This window comes from Rhinoraja longicauda, chromosome 3, assembly GCF_053455715.1.
Source record: "Rhinoraja longicauda isolate Sanriku21f chromosome 3, sRhiLon1.1, whole genome shotgun sequence".
In the NCBI taxonomy this organism is placed as follows: Eukaryota; Metazoa; Chordata; class Chondrichthyes; order Rajiformes; family Arhynchobatidae; genus Rhinoraja; species Rhinoraja longicauda.
Window position 1 is genome coordinate 33,699,193 of NC_135955.1, and position 13,215 is coordinate 33,712,407.

General features: G+C 39.6%; 1 protein-coding gene across 27 annotated transcripts in view; it reads left to right on the forward strand.

Moving 5' to 3' along the window:
* LOC144591791 (receptor-type tyrosine-protein phosphatase delta-like) overlaps nucleotides 1–13,215 on the forward strand; it is a 1,768,335-nt gene that overhangs the window by 236,634 nt on the left and 1,518,486 nt on the right. The window contains exon 1 of one of the 27 annotated variants that reach the window (XM_078395821.1): nucleotides 3,777–3,851. The exons of the other annotated variants lie outside the window; for them this stretch is intronic. The gene's annotated coding sequence lies outside the window, so the exon portion shown is untranslated. Of the gene's footprint in view, nucleotides 1–3,776; nucleotides 3,852–13,215 lie in introns of those variants that run through there. 27 annotated transcript variants of the gene reach the window in all.

Sequence of the window (13,215 nt, forward strand, 5' to 3'; positions counted from 1 at the left end):
AGTATTTAAATCTACCAAATCAAACAATATTATTTAACCTTGGACTTATGCAGCCATTCCACTTCTAAGTGGAGAAGCTGTCATTGTGGCCATTTTAAAGCAAACACCTGTTGTTTGAGTAATTTCCTTATTAAATAGTTGGGAATTGCTGCAGCTCTTCACTCCTTCAGTGGACATAATAGGGAATCCAGCAGTGCTGACAACCACACCGCAGCTTTAGGTCATGAACACATGAACACAACTGCAAATAAATTCCAAAGTAGCAAACTGATACTGCAGGAAGTCTCACTGATTCCTGCCATATCAGTTAGTCATTGGTCATTTTCCAGCATTGGTCATTTCCCAGTAATATTCAAAACACCTATATGCTCAGACGTCTACAATTTTTGAATGAGTTTTAACTTCTCATGGGACTCATATTTGGGAGATATCACTGCATTTTCTTTATTTGTGGTTCCAATTACTATTTAAATTTTTACAGCATGGTGCCCTTTTCAAGGATATTGGATGGCCAATAGCCTGCAACTTGCATTAAAAAGTTGTAATGATATTGGCTGCAAAGGTGATACAGCATTGTTTTCCAATGTAATCTCAATTCTGCTGCACCAAATTCTCTATCACCATCATCCGGAGATCGTCATTGATGTGAAATGTGAGTTGACAGGCCACATGAATTTTCTAGTTAGAACAGAAGTTCAGAGACTGTATCCTGTGGTGGGGCTTATTACTTGACCCCATAAATGTATTGACAAGATACATCAGATTTTATTTTCAAACCAAATGGTATCGGAGAGAAACATCCACTCTCTCCACTACAGATTGTTGGGTAGCAGAACAACTCTCCAAGTTGTATAAACATTGCCTTTCAGACTAGATAGGAGAGCGAAACAAGCAAAAGTCTTTTTGCTCAGGTAGTTTGAAAATGTGCAAAACAGTCTCAGATCAAAGGGAAATAACAGTTTCAGTTGTTTGCGGGTAAATGAATTTTAGCTTGAAAGCAAGACAAGTAAAATTGATACAGGAGTTAGAAAAAGTAATTTGGTCACCAATGCAAAGGTGCTCTATACAAGCTTTAGTACAAAGTCAAAATTTATGAATTACATTCCAGGTGGTCAAACATTATTTAGACTTTACATTTCAGTGGTTTTTCAAGTGGATGGAGTGATTCACTAGAATTATACCTGCACAAAAAAACTCATAATTTAAGTGCTACAAAAAAACTTGTGAACATCACAAGTGAACAGCCAAAAGGAGGAGCAGTTGGAGAAGAACAAAAGTGGTTAAACTGGGAATTCTTTGCCTCATTACTCACAGCTAGTACATTCACAGGGCTTTGCTCCTCTCATGCTGGGATGTTCTGGATTTGTGAGGCATAATCAGTCTTCACTGTAAACTCACCCATTCAATAGACAATAGACAAAAGGTGCAGGAGTAGGCCATTCGGCCCTTCGAGCCAGCACCACCATTCAATGTGATCATGGATGATCATTTTCAATCAGTACCCCGTTCCTGCCTTCTCCCCATACCCCCTGACTCCGCCATCCTTAAGAGCTCTATCTAGCTCTCTCTTGAATTGGCCTCCATTGACTTCTGAGGCAGAGAATTCCACAGATTTACAACTCTCTGACTGAAAATATTTTTCCTCATCTCCGTTCTAAATGGCCTACCCCTTATTTTTAAACTATGGAATGTGAGTGCAGTTACCCACTCTTCCTGCAGAGTAAATTTTGATTTTAACATTAGACAGCAGTGCTGGCTCGATGGGCCAAATGGCCTCCTCCTGCACCTATTTTCTATGTTTAGATGTAATCTTGTAATCACATTTAATTTCATAAGGTGTCTGCATCAAAGTACAATGATTCATTTAATAGATTCAGTTGATGCAAAGTAAAAGAGTAATATTTAACCAGTTCATTATTGCCTGCCATGTTCTGCTTTACAAACCGTATTTCCTTGTGCTAATTCCAGATTCGTTTAACCCTTCTTGCCAGCAACGTTGGATGATGACAGATTTCCCTAGATATTAGATTAAAGTGACCTCTGCTGTGGGACCTCAGAAAATATGAGATTATCTGGGATGACTTACATAAAATATTTCAATAACCCGGTTAAGACTAATGAAAGAAATGCTTCACTGCACAGCGGCACTTTTAACACGTCTGTGCATGAAAATCATTTTAGTATTTAGACGTGTTGAAACTGCTCCAGTTTTTGTGACATGAGGGATTTTAATAGATCCTTTGGAGGAAAATCATTTGAGCTTATTGACATATGGGAAAGCTAAAATTTGCACAAAAAAATAATCTGATGCGAATATTGATAGCTTCCAGCAGAATAGATCTGTTTTTTTGCAAGTAACATTTGATACCCATCTCTTCTCAAGCCCTCTCATGGTGGTGTTGTAACCATGTATTTTTTTTCATATGATGAATGCTTTCATTTTGCATCAACAATCATATTGTTCTCATAAGAGGAGCTGGCATTCTCTGTCTGTAAGTACCTCCTGCCTGAGTGCAAGTGCAATAAATAATACATTGCAAACTGTCTAATGCAACCAGATGATTTTTGGAAGACACACTCTGCTGAGCTTATCCATGACACTAAAAAGTGTGAATTTTAAATGTAAGTGTGCAGTGTTCATATATCACACCATGATGATTAACAGTTAATGAAATTGCAATGCTTTAACACCTGGTGTAACCAACACAGGAAACATTCTAATGGTGTGAACATGATGCTTGGTGTGTGACTGTGAGCTACATGCACAGTTTGATCATGCATGCAAATAAGGAACATAACTTTTCTTATTCAAAGCAACAATTATTACCACTACACATTAACCCTCTCTCACGCAAATTATAAAAGCTGAAGGCTCATTATCTTTGCCACAGCTTTGATTTTCTATCCACAAGGATGCCTTGTTCTTGTGCCACGACATACAAGTTCGATAAGTCTTCAGGCACATTCAGCATTCAAAACCTCTCCCTGTTAGTGGTAAATCAAGGATGCCAGCGGCCAAACATCATGCGCAGAGGAAATCAAAGCGAGGAATGGGCCAGAAAAGACTGGCAAATTAATAACAAGTCTAATGGTGTTCACTTAGATATGTGCAACGTGGCAACTTTAGGCAAAAGCAGAAGCTCAATTCAAAATGAAAATCTGGCAGTTCCTGTCCACAATGTGCTACTCTGTTAGCTGTTAGCTTTATGTGTTTATTTCACCAGGCAAATATATTAAGTGGCATGCCGTTTTTGTACTTATTCAATGCAAACTAAATGCATCATAAAAAAATAGGGCTTGCCCATTTAGTATGAGTGCCTTTTTTAAAAAATCCTTTAACCTGAGCTTTATTGTCTTTGCATTATTTTCTGATTGTTCCTGTTTTAACATTACATTTTAATGTTCCAGCTTAGTTCAGCAAGGATCCGTTTCTGCACGGATAAGCATTTAACCTTCCAGTCTGGTTTCTTAAGGAAACACACATTTGGCTTCCCTTCATGGACAAGTCTAAGATGTCTGATAGAGGGCAGCATACCATTTCTCCTCTGCACATGCTGGAATGTACAGACCAAAGTTTTGGAAATTAAACGAGGATGTGTTGGCAACTGTACATTTTATTCTGAATTCTGCAGTCTGCACTTCATGTAGAGTGATGTGCCTTGAAGTGCAGCCCTGGTTGGTGGTGGTACACACACAATGTCGGTGTGCATTGACTTCAATAGAAGCAGAGCAGAACACCCAGCCACAGCTATTTTATATTACTGACTGGGAGTATACCATTGTATCCATCCACCCACTGATCCTAACAAGTAACAAAGATTTTCATCACCTTAACTACTGAGTATGCTGAGGTAATTCTCTATCTATATTATATAATTAGAATGCTGATACATGGCACCTCCATGTCAGTGCCCTTTTTTATGATCATTGTAATTTGGGAGAATGGATTTGCTAATGTTATGTGCAGGCTCATTTTAATATGTGTTTATTGAAATTACATGATGCATCTTTCACTTTTATTTTACAAAATGCATAACATTCTAATTGAAAGATTACCAATACTGAATCAATAATATTATTTGTACTGTCACGTTTATCACTACTTGAGCTCAACCAGAATGTGATAGCTTTGTTGCTCGGTGGTTAGTGTCTCAGAAAGTAGTGAAATGTTAATGTTGTTTCATCTACTGAAAGATCCCTTGAGATCAGAAAGGTTGGAGTGTGACGGCTGATTGATGTGTTTTTTTGATTTATAGATATTATTTGTTTGATCCCTATTTGACCCTGCGCATTAAGTGATTCTTCATTTGAATCTTTCACAATGACACCAGAAACAAAAAAATCCAATTACATAAATTATTTGTATGTTTTATAAAAACTAATCAGCATGTATTAATCTAACACTAGCCACAGGGGTGGTGAATAGTGAGGAAGGGACCTGCAAGCTGCAGGAAGATATAGATGAGATGGTCAGATGGGCGGAGCAGTGGCAGATGGAATTTAATCCTGAAAAGTGCGAGGTGATGCACTTTGGCAGAAATAACTTGGAGAGGGAGTACACCATGAATGGAAGGACCCTAGGGAAGACAGGGGTACAGAGGGACCTTGGAGTACAGGTACACAAGTCCTTGAAGGCAGCAGGACAGGTGGACAGGGTGGTCAAAAAGGCATATGGGTTACTGGCCTTCATTAGCCGGGGCTTCGAATATAAAAGTAGGGGGGTAATGATGGAATTGTACAGAACACTGGTGAGGCCGCAGCTGGAGTATTGTGTACAGTTCTGGTCACCACATTATAGAAAGGATGTGATAGCTTTGGAGAGGGTGCAGAGGAGATTCACCAGGATGCTGCCAGGGATGAAGGGCCTCGGCTATGAGGAGAGACTGAGCAGACTGGGGTTGTTTTCCCTGGAGCAGAGAAGGCTGAGAGGGGACATGATCGAGGTGTACAAGATCATGAGGGGCATAGATAAGGTAGATGGCGGGGAACTTCTTCCACTGGTTGAAGGTTCAACAACGAGGGGACATAGATACAGGGTAAGGGGAGGGAGGTTTCGAGGGGATGTGAGAAAGAACTTTTTCACCCAGAGGGTGGTTGGAGTCTGGAACTCACTGCCTGGGGTGGTGGTGGAGGCGGGAACACTCACAATGTTTAAGAGGCATTTGGATCCAAATGCGGGAAAATGGGATTAAAATTAGACTGTGTTTGGTAACGGGCGGCGTGGACACGATGGGCCGAAGGGCCTCTTTCTGTGCTGTAGGACTATGACTCTATGACTATGACACAGCAAAAATAACTTAGTAAATAAAAGTAGTGCAGAAGTTGGAGGTTTGAAATTAAAACAAAACAAAACACACTGGAAATACTCAGCTGGTTGGGTTGCACCTCTGAATAGTGAAATAGAATGAAAGGATTCAGTTAATGGCTTTTCATCTGATCAAAGATATCAGCCTGAAATGCTAACATGGTTTCTTTCTCCACTGAATCTGCCTGACGTCCAAGTATTTCCAGCAACTTTCTTCAACATCCAGGACAAACGGGCTCATTTGATTGCTGCCCCATCCATTATCCTAAACAATGACTCCTATCATTATCATTGCCCTGTGGGATTGTGGTGTGTGCGGGCATGAGCATGTGTGTGCGCAAGCATGTATAAAAAATCTAAGAAAATGTTGACATATACCAAACATAGCTTTAGGGGGGAAGATGATGTACAGGGTGCTTGAATGTGCTGCCCGGGGTGGTGGCGGAAGCAAATACGATCATGGCATTTAAGAGGCTTTTGGATAGACACATGGATATACATGCATCACATTCAGGCAGAGGGGATTAGTTTAATTTGGGATCATGTTCAGCACAAACACAGTCGGCAGAAGAGCCAAGATCTGTGCTGTACTATGTTACTAGCACAGAAGACCACTAAGCTCAATGAGTGTATGCCAACCACCAACAGTGCAATCCCATGCATCCAATTCCCTTTTTATTTACCTGCAGTCTTGCAACGTATTCTCTCTTAAATACCCATCAACTCTTCTTTGACTATTTTGCCAATTACCAATTTATAGTTCCATATGTCTTTGTGAAAAGGACGAAAATCAGAGGTCTCAAGGTAAATCATGTGAGTGGTCACATGCAAACTCCACACAAACAGTACCCACAGTCAGGATCGAATAGCGGTGACTGGGTTGTGATGCAGTAGTCCGAATTGCTGCACCACCATACCACACTGCAGTCTCTTGACTTGATTTTATGACAGTGTTCCCTGAATCCATGACCTCTCCTATCAAAATCAATGATGCATTAGATGCTTGCATTATCTGCAAATTCACTTTTTAAGCTCAATGTATAACTATAAAGTATTCCAAACTCTTGGAATATTGTAAGTGAGCATTCAAAAGGACTGCAGCAATTCAAGGAGCTCCCCCCTCATCTTTTCTCAATGGTAATTAGTTATGGGCAATAACTGCTGGGCTTGCCAACAAATAAAATGCTCAGTTATACAATCTAAGGGCTTAATTTAGAAAGGAAAACTCTTCCCTCTTTATTCCCACTGTCATGTGTAATGAAATATAACTTTATAGATAGCATCGTTAGCCTGAACATGCAGGTTGCATTCATTTTAAAAGCAGACCTTGGCTTGATAAAGAACTGATTTTCTGTTCATTGTTTTTCATCTCAGTCTCTCTGGTCTTCTGCCATAGAATTTGCAGTAAGATTTGCACATGAGCCAGCTTTAGAAAAAGACTAATTGCTCTGTTACATGGTTCATGTTTTTTCTTTCAGTTTGCAAAGAACGATATCGGCAAACTCAAAAAATACTTTCCTCTTCCATTGTCATGTCTTTATCTTTGATTCTTTGTTATTTTATTCTCATTGTTCTTCCTTTTTGGAATTTCACTTGGCACAATAGCCAATTGCTTCTGGAATTGTCCATAACGAAAACAAATGTTGGTTGATGAAAGCATAAAAGAGTTACAGAATTGTTGCATGCCAGCTGAAGGGTCAGTTTACAAGTATCTGAAAAATATATGTTGTGCATAAAAATGTAGCTGAGTAAATAATATTAACGCACAATTTGATTTATCAGTTATCAACTTCCAGAGAACTGACAACTTGGAAGTATCTCTTTTGGGTTTCAAACAGAGAATTTTGGCACAAACAAAAAGTTATTTATATTGTGATGTCCATGTCCACAAAGGAAAGATGTCTTTACTTGGTTAAAGCAAAGACTTATTTCATTGTGCTCAAGAGTTCAAGTGATTAAGATATTTAGTGGAAAAAGCATCCCCAACTTGGACCAAAAGATGAAACTGAATAGACATTCTTGTGTATTGCTCAAAAGTTGTTAGAAATTATTTTTGTCAGCATTTCCTCACATGTATAATTAATTGGGAAGATCGCACATTTGACTTTGGAAATGACTTGTCAACAGGAATGTTTTAACAGAGTAGCCATGAAGCATGGAGGTAGATAAGCAAAGAAAGTATGTCAGTCCAAAGTAAGAGCATGCTATGAGCATTATTGCTTTAGGTGATGTTGTTTTGAATTAATTTATCTTTAATTCTTTAATTCTTTTACCCATTTTTGATGGTCTTATTTTGCTTAATGGTTCTCCTCTGGGATTAAATTAAGCCCCATTTCTATAATTTGATTGAAACTTGGATGTGATGAAGAAAGGATATTAACCATTATTGTTTTATTGTGACGAGGCTGAATATTAATGTATCCACCATCCCTCTCTTTTGAGCTATTCTTTGGCAATATTCAAATGGACCATCTCATTGCTCGTTTCTGAACTTGAATTTCAGTGATGTTGTTTGCTGTGAACCTTGCCTCCAAATTTAAATATGTCTTTTAAGAAATGTGCTCTTGCAGTTATATTTACTTTTCACAATGTCTAAATTGTTCCATCCAAATGCATGTTGTTTTCACACATGACTGATGTGCAGGTAACGCATTCAGGTTTAGTTAGTGTCAAAACTGGATTTTCAAGATGCATGTGAATTAAAATTGCCTTCACGTTGCAAGTATAGCATCGGTGTGAAGAGATTGTGGATTCACACTGAGTTGTGTGCAGTAAATCATGTGGGCTGACTTAGGAACAAAGCAGTGTGAAGCTAACTCTTCCAGGGAGTATCACTGCAGTTCACAGCTGGTACAGCAATCGTTGGCAAGATTTTTTGATACGTAATATTGTGCTGCCTCCCTCCTCCTTCATGATAGCACACGAAAGGGAAGAAGGTCAAAATTCAAAGTCAAACATGATTCTGAGAGTTCAATTGATAGAAATAAAACCAGCTTATGACATAGATACATAGACACTAGGTGCAGGAGGCCATTCGGTCCTTCGAGCCAGCACAGCCATTCAATGTGATTATAGCTGATCATCCACAATCAGTACCCTGTACATGCCTTCTCCCCATATCCCTTGATTCCACTAGCTCTAAGAGCTATATCTAACTCTCTTTTGAATGCATCCAGTGAATTGGCCTCCACTGCCTTCTGAGGCAGAGAATTCCACAAATTCACAACTCTCTGCGTGAAAACGTTTATCCTCATCTCAGTTCTAAATGGCCTACCCCTTTATTCTTAAACTGTGGCCCCTGGTTCTGGTCTCCCGCAACATCAGGAACATGTTTTCTGCATTCAGCGTGTCCAATCCCTTAATAATTTTATCTATATACTAAAACACTCGTTCATTTGTTTGTTTGTTCCTGAACTACAGCCAAAACGGTACACGATAGCACGACAATTGTAGACCCACCTTACTCACCGTCGTCACTTAGGTGCTAATGGAAGAAGTTTAATTGAAATTGGTTATATTTTTTAAGTTATTCACATTTTAAAGTTTAAATCTATCTCCTAGGGAGGGAGGGAAGGGGGGGAAGGGGGGTTGAGGGGGATGGAGTGGGGGGGAGGGGAAGCGGGGAAGGAGAGAAGGGGGAGGTGGGTGGAGGGAGGGGGGAGGAAGGGGGAGAGGGGAGGGACGGGGCACGGGGAGGGGGAGAGGGGAGGGAGGGAGGGAGGGAGGGAGGGAGGGAGGGAGGCAGGCAGGCAGGCAGGCAGGCAGGCAGGCAGACAGACAGACAGACACAGACAGACAGACAGACAGACAGACAGACAGACAGACAGACAGACAGACAGACAGACAGACAGACAGACAGACAGACAGACAGACAGACAGACAGACAGACAGACAGACAGACGGACGGACGAATGAGGGGGGGAGGAGGGGAGGGGGAAAGGGGGAGGAGAGGGTGCTGCACCAATGCAGGAGAGGTTTGGGCCCAACGGGTCCACTTGGTCTAGTATGTTTCTCGAGGTCCACTTGGTCTAGTATGTTTCAAAAGGTTGTCTATGCATGTCCTTCAGAGATGCTGCCTGACTCGCTGGGTTTTTTCCAGCACTTTGTGCCTTTTTTTCTCACATTTGTAAAAAATCACCACCTATCAATATTAAACTTACAAGACTGAGAATCAGATAGCACACTAATTGAACTGGTAATGCTGCTGCCATACAGTCCAAGTGAACTGGGTTTATTTCTGACCTACAATGCTTTCTGAGTGGAATTGACATATTCTCCATGTGAAGGCAGGGGTTTGCCATCAAATGCTCTGGTACCCTCTCATATCCAAAATACTTGGAGATACACAGACTGCAGATGCTTTCTGCTAGAGGAAGTCAATGGGTCAGGCAGCATTTGTGGAGGAAAATGAATAGTCTATGTTTTGGATGAAGAACCCTCATCTGGACTGTTGAAGGATCTCAACCCGAAAAGTTGAATCCTTTTCCCTCCGCAGATGCGGCCAGGCCACAAAGCTCCTCCAGCACTTTGTTTTAGCTCCCAAGTACTTGCTTGTTTGTAGGTTAATGAACTACTATAAATTATCCCGTGTGCAAGTAGGTGCTGTAAGGAGTGGTGTTGATGGGGATTTGAGAAACAATGGTTTAGTGGAGACTGATGCAATTGCTCTGAGCTGGCATTTAATGGGCTGAATGATCTCCTATGTTGCAAGGAAACAAATAAAAAAATATTCATCTCATGACTAATCAATGTTGTTTGGGTCATTATTAAATGAAAGTTGACAAATGTGCAGTTTCAGAAATGTTTGACATTTGCAAAGTAATTTTGTTGGAATGATTGATATTTATAGTTAAGTCTAAAGGTGCAGGTGTTATTAAGTTGGATTTTATAGACTGAAGTGCTGCATTTAATGGAAGATTTAAATGGCTACATGGGGCACAATTTAATTGATACTTAATCGTGCTAAAAAGTAATAAATGATTCACAAAATTACTGAAGCATGCTTGTATAAATACTCATTTTAATCTATGGCCTGGCATAACATTTGAAAAAGTAATTTCAGTAGTTAAGAACTTGCTAAGAGAAATGATAGGCAAGTTCGTGATCAATCTCAAGTTTGTTACACAGTCACCTTTCAGTTTATTTGACTTTTAGTCTCTGTTAGTCCCAGCTTTATTTTTTTGCATTATATTTGGTTGATTTAAGCCACATTTTATAGTTAGTAATGACATTTGCGATAAATAAAAATATACAGCCAACTGAAAGAAAGCAATTTATCTCTCGGGTAGTCATTATTGGGAACGTGATGGCTAGTATACACTAACCACCATCTTAATTTTGGTGAAGAGGATTTTAGACATGGGTTTCACATATTTTCATTTTGCACAAATAATTTAAACCTCTGACCTCCCAGAAATTAAAAAAAAATGAAAACTGGCTTGTGCTTTCCCATTGCATGCCAAACAATTATTGACACGTGCCATACATTTTAAGTAATCTTGTTTCAGTTTGGGTTTTGTATGAAAGTTTGAATTATAGTCTTCAGATGAAAAAGGAACATTCACTTCTGGAAAGCTCCACAGTCGATACAAATGTTGGCAAGGATCTCTGAAACCTTATTCTATCCCTCCTTCCATCTTCCCCTAGGACAGTGCACAAAATGGAAGGACAGGTGGGATTCAAAGTCAAGTGGTGAAACCTTTATTCAATGTTATAGGCTCAGAGATAGGTATTTAGAAACTGTAAAAATAGTACCAGATTTGTCCTTTCATAAAAATTGTTTCAGAAAGTTGAAAATATTTTTGTACAGAATAAGTTGAGAGTAATATATATAAAAACTTTTGTGTCAGGTATCAAAAATGAATTAGTACCCCAAAGGTTTAAACTGCTCTGCATTAAGAAAGAATGGGCTATTATAAAAATATATAACAATAATTAGTGTTATACAAACCATAGCAATTACTTTAATAAGATATTCACAAAGCAAGCAGTTTTGCACTTGCCCTTGCTGTTGTTGATGTGAGCGGGAATAAAATGACTGTGAGCATGGGAAAGTAATTCATCTCATTGAACCCATGTTAGCTCTTAGTACATTACCTTCTAACCCATAACCCCATTTATTTCCCCATAGCCTGTTCTCTCTTATGTGTCATTAACTTCCTTTTAGTTTTCCTGCCAATTACAAATTAACTTAAACGCACATTTTTTGGGATGCGAGAAGAAAGCAAGGCACCCAAGGGAAATCCAAGCAATTCGAGACAGAATGTGCAAACTCCACACACCCAAGAGCAGGATTAAATGCTTGGTGTTCAACATGTCAAGGACCTTGGAGCTGAGGTACTTATATTGCCTCGAAGGGGCTTTGAAAATTTACAACTACTTTCAGTGGAGAACTGGTGTAGAATCAATGATGATCATCTCAAAAAATATTAACTGCCAGTTGGCAACAATTTCCTTAACACCCTGGACTCTACAATAAATGCCATTCGAGGTCAGACAATGGTGTCAGTTCCATGAGTGGTGCATTCATCATGAACATTGCCAACTATCCTCACGACAACAAAAGTGGCAAAGGTTGTCCACAGTCCAATGAAATAGAAATGGTTTTGCGTGAATTGACCAAGAAGTTTGTTGGGTTGTACTGCACCTGCCTGCATTCTACCTGGTCCTTGTAAGCCTCTGCTCAGTTATCGTGAAGTTGAACCCAATGTCTGTACTATTTTAGAGGGGACCAGACATTACTTTCCCCACAACAGGCTCAAACTATGTTGGATGAGCAGACTTGAAGGGAATAACCTGGTGCATCGAAAATCCAGCCAAAATATCCCATGGGCTTTTTTCCATTAGTCGCATTATTGGTGTAAAATCTGTTTAATAGTAATTTTAGTAGAACTTTTACACTTAAAAATTAATTTTCCAATTTCCATTTTCCAGCAGGAGGTTAAATAGTTCATTGTCAATGTATCCAAGAATAATTGAATGATAATATGGAGTAGGATAAATGAATTCAGCACATTTATACGGAATAGAATGTCTGAAGCTCATAGCAACAGTTAAAGGTCATTTGGACATGGAGAGGAAAGGTTGAGAGGGAAATGGGTCATACGTGGGCAGGTAGGTCTCATGTAGATGGGGCACCTTGGTCGCCAATGGCAAGCTGGGCCGAAGGGCCTGTTTTCGTAATGTATGACTCTATGACATTTGCATTCAGGGGATGCCTTTCACCACCACCACAGTATATCGCAGTTTACAAGCAATGGAGTAATTTTTGAAGTGTTATTACTGTTGTTAGAAATATGGCTGCCAAGATGTCAAATGGCAAATAACAATGCAAAAATGACACGGTCAAATATCTGGAATCACCAAATTCTTCATAGGGAAAATATTCCCACTGTACCATTAGGTAATGATCTTCACCCAACAAAGATAAAGGGATATTTTGGAGACACAAGGAATTGCAGTTGCTGAAATCTCAAGCAAAACACTACATGCTGGTGTAACTCAATGGGTCAGGCACCATCCATGGCTAAGAATGAATAGGCGACATTTTGGGTTAAAATCCTTCTTCAGACTGCTGCAGAAGGGTCCCAATGCAAAACGTTGCCAACCATTCCCTCCACCAATACTGTCTTGACTGCTGAGTTACACCTGCATGTTGCTGTTTGTTTGGTTTATTATTGTCACGTGTTCTGAGATACAGTGAAAAGCTTTTGTGCCATTCTTAGTCACGTGTGTGACCTCACATGGTCACACACGGGACCAGTCATATTTGACCTCTGACCCTTAACAAACATTGTCAGCATAACATATTAAAATTTCACTTGATAAACTTCGACATATATAAGTCATATATATGGCACAAAACAATATACCTGTAATGCTTTCAGAATTAGAAGAGGTGTATTCCACAA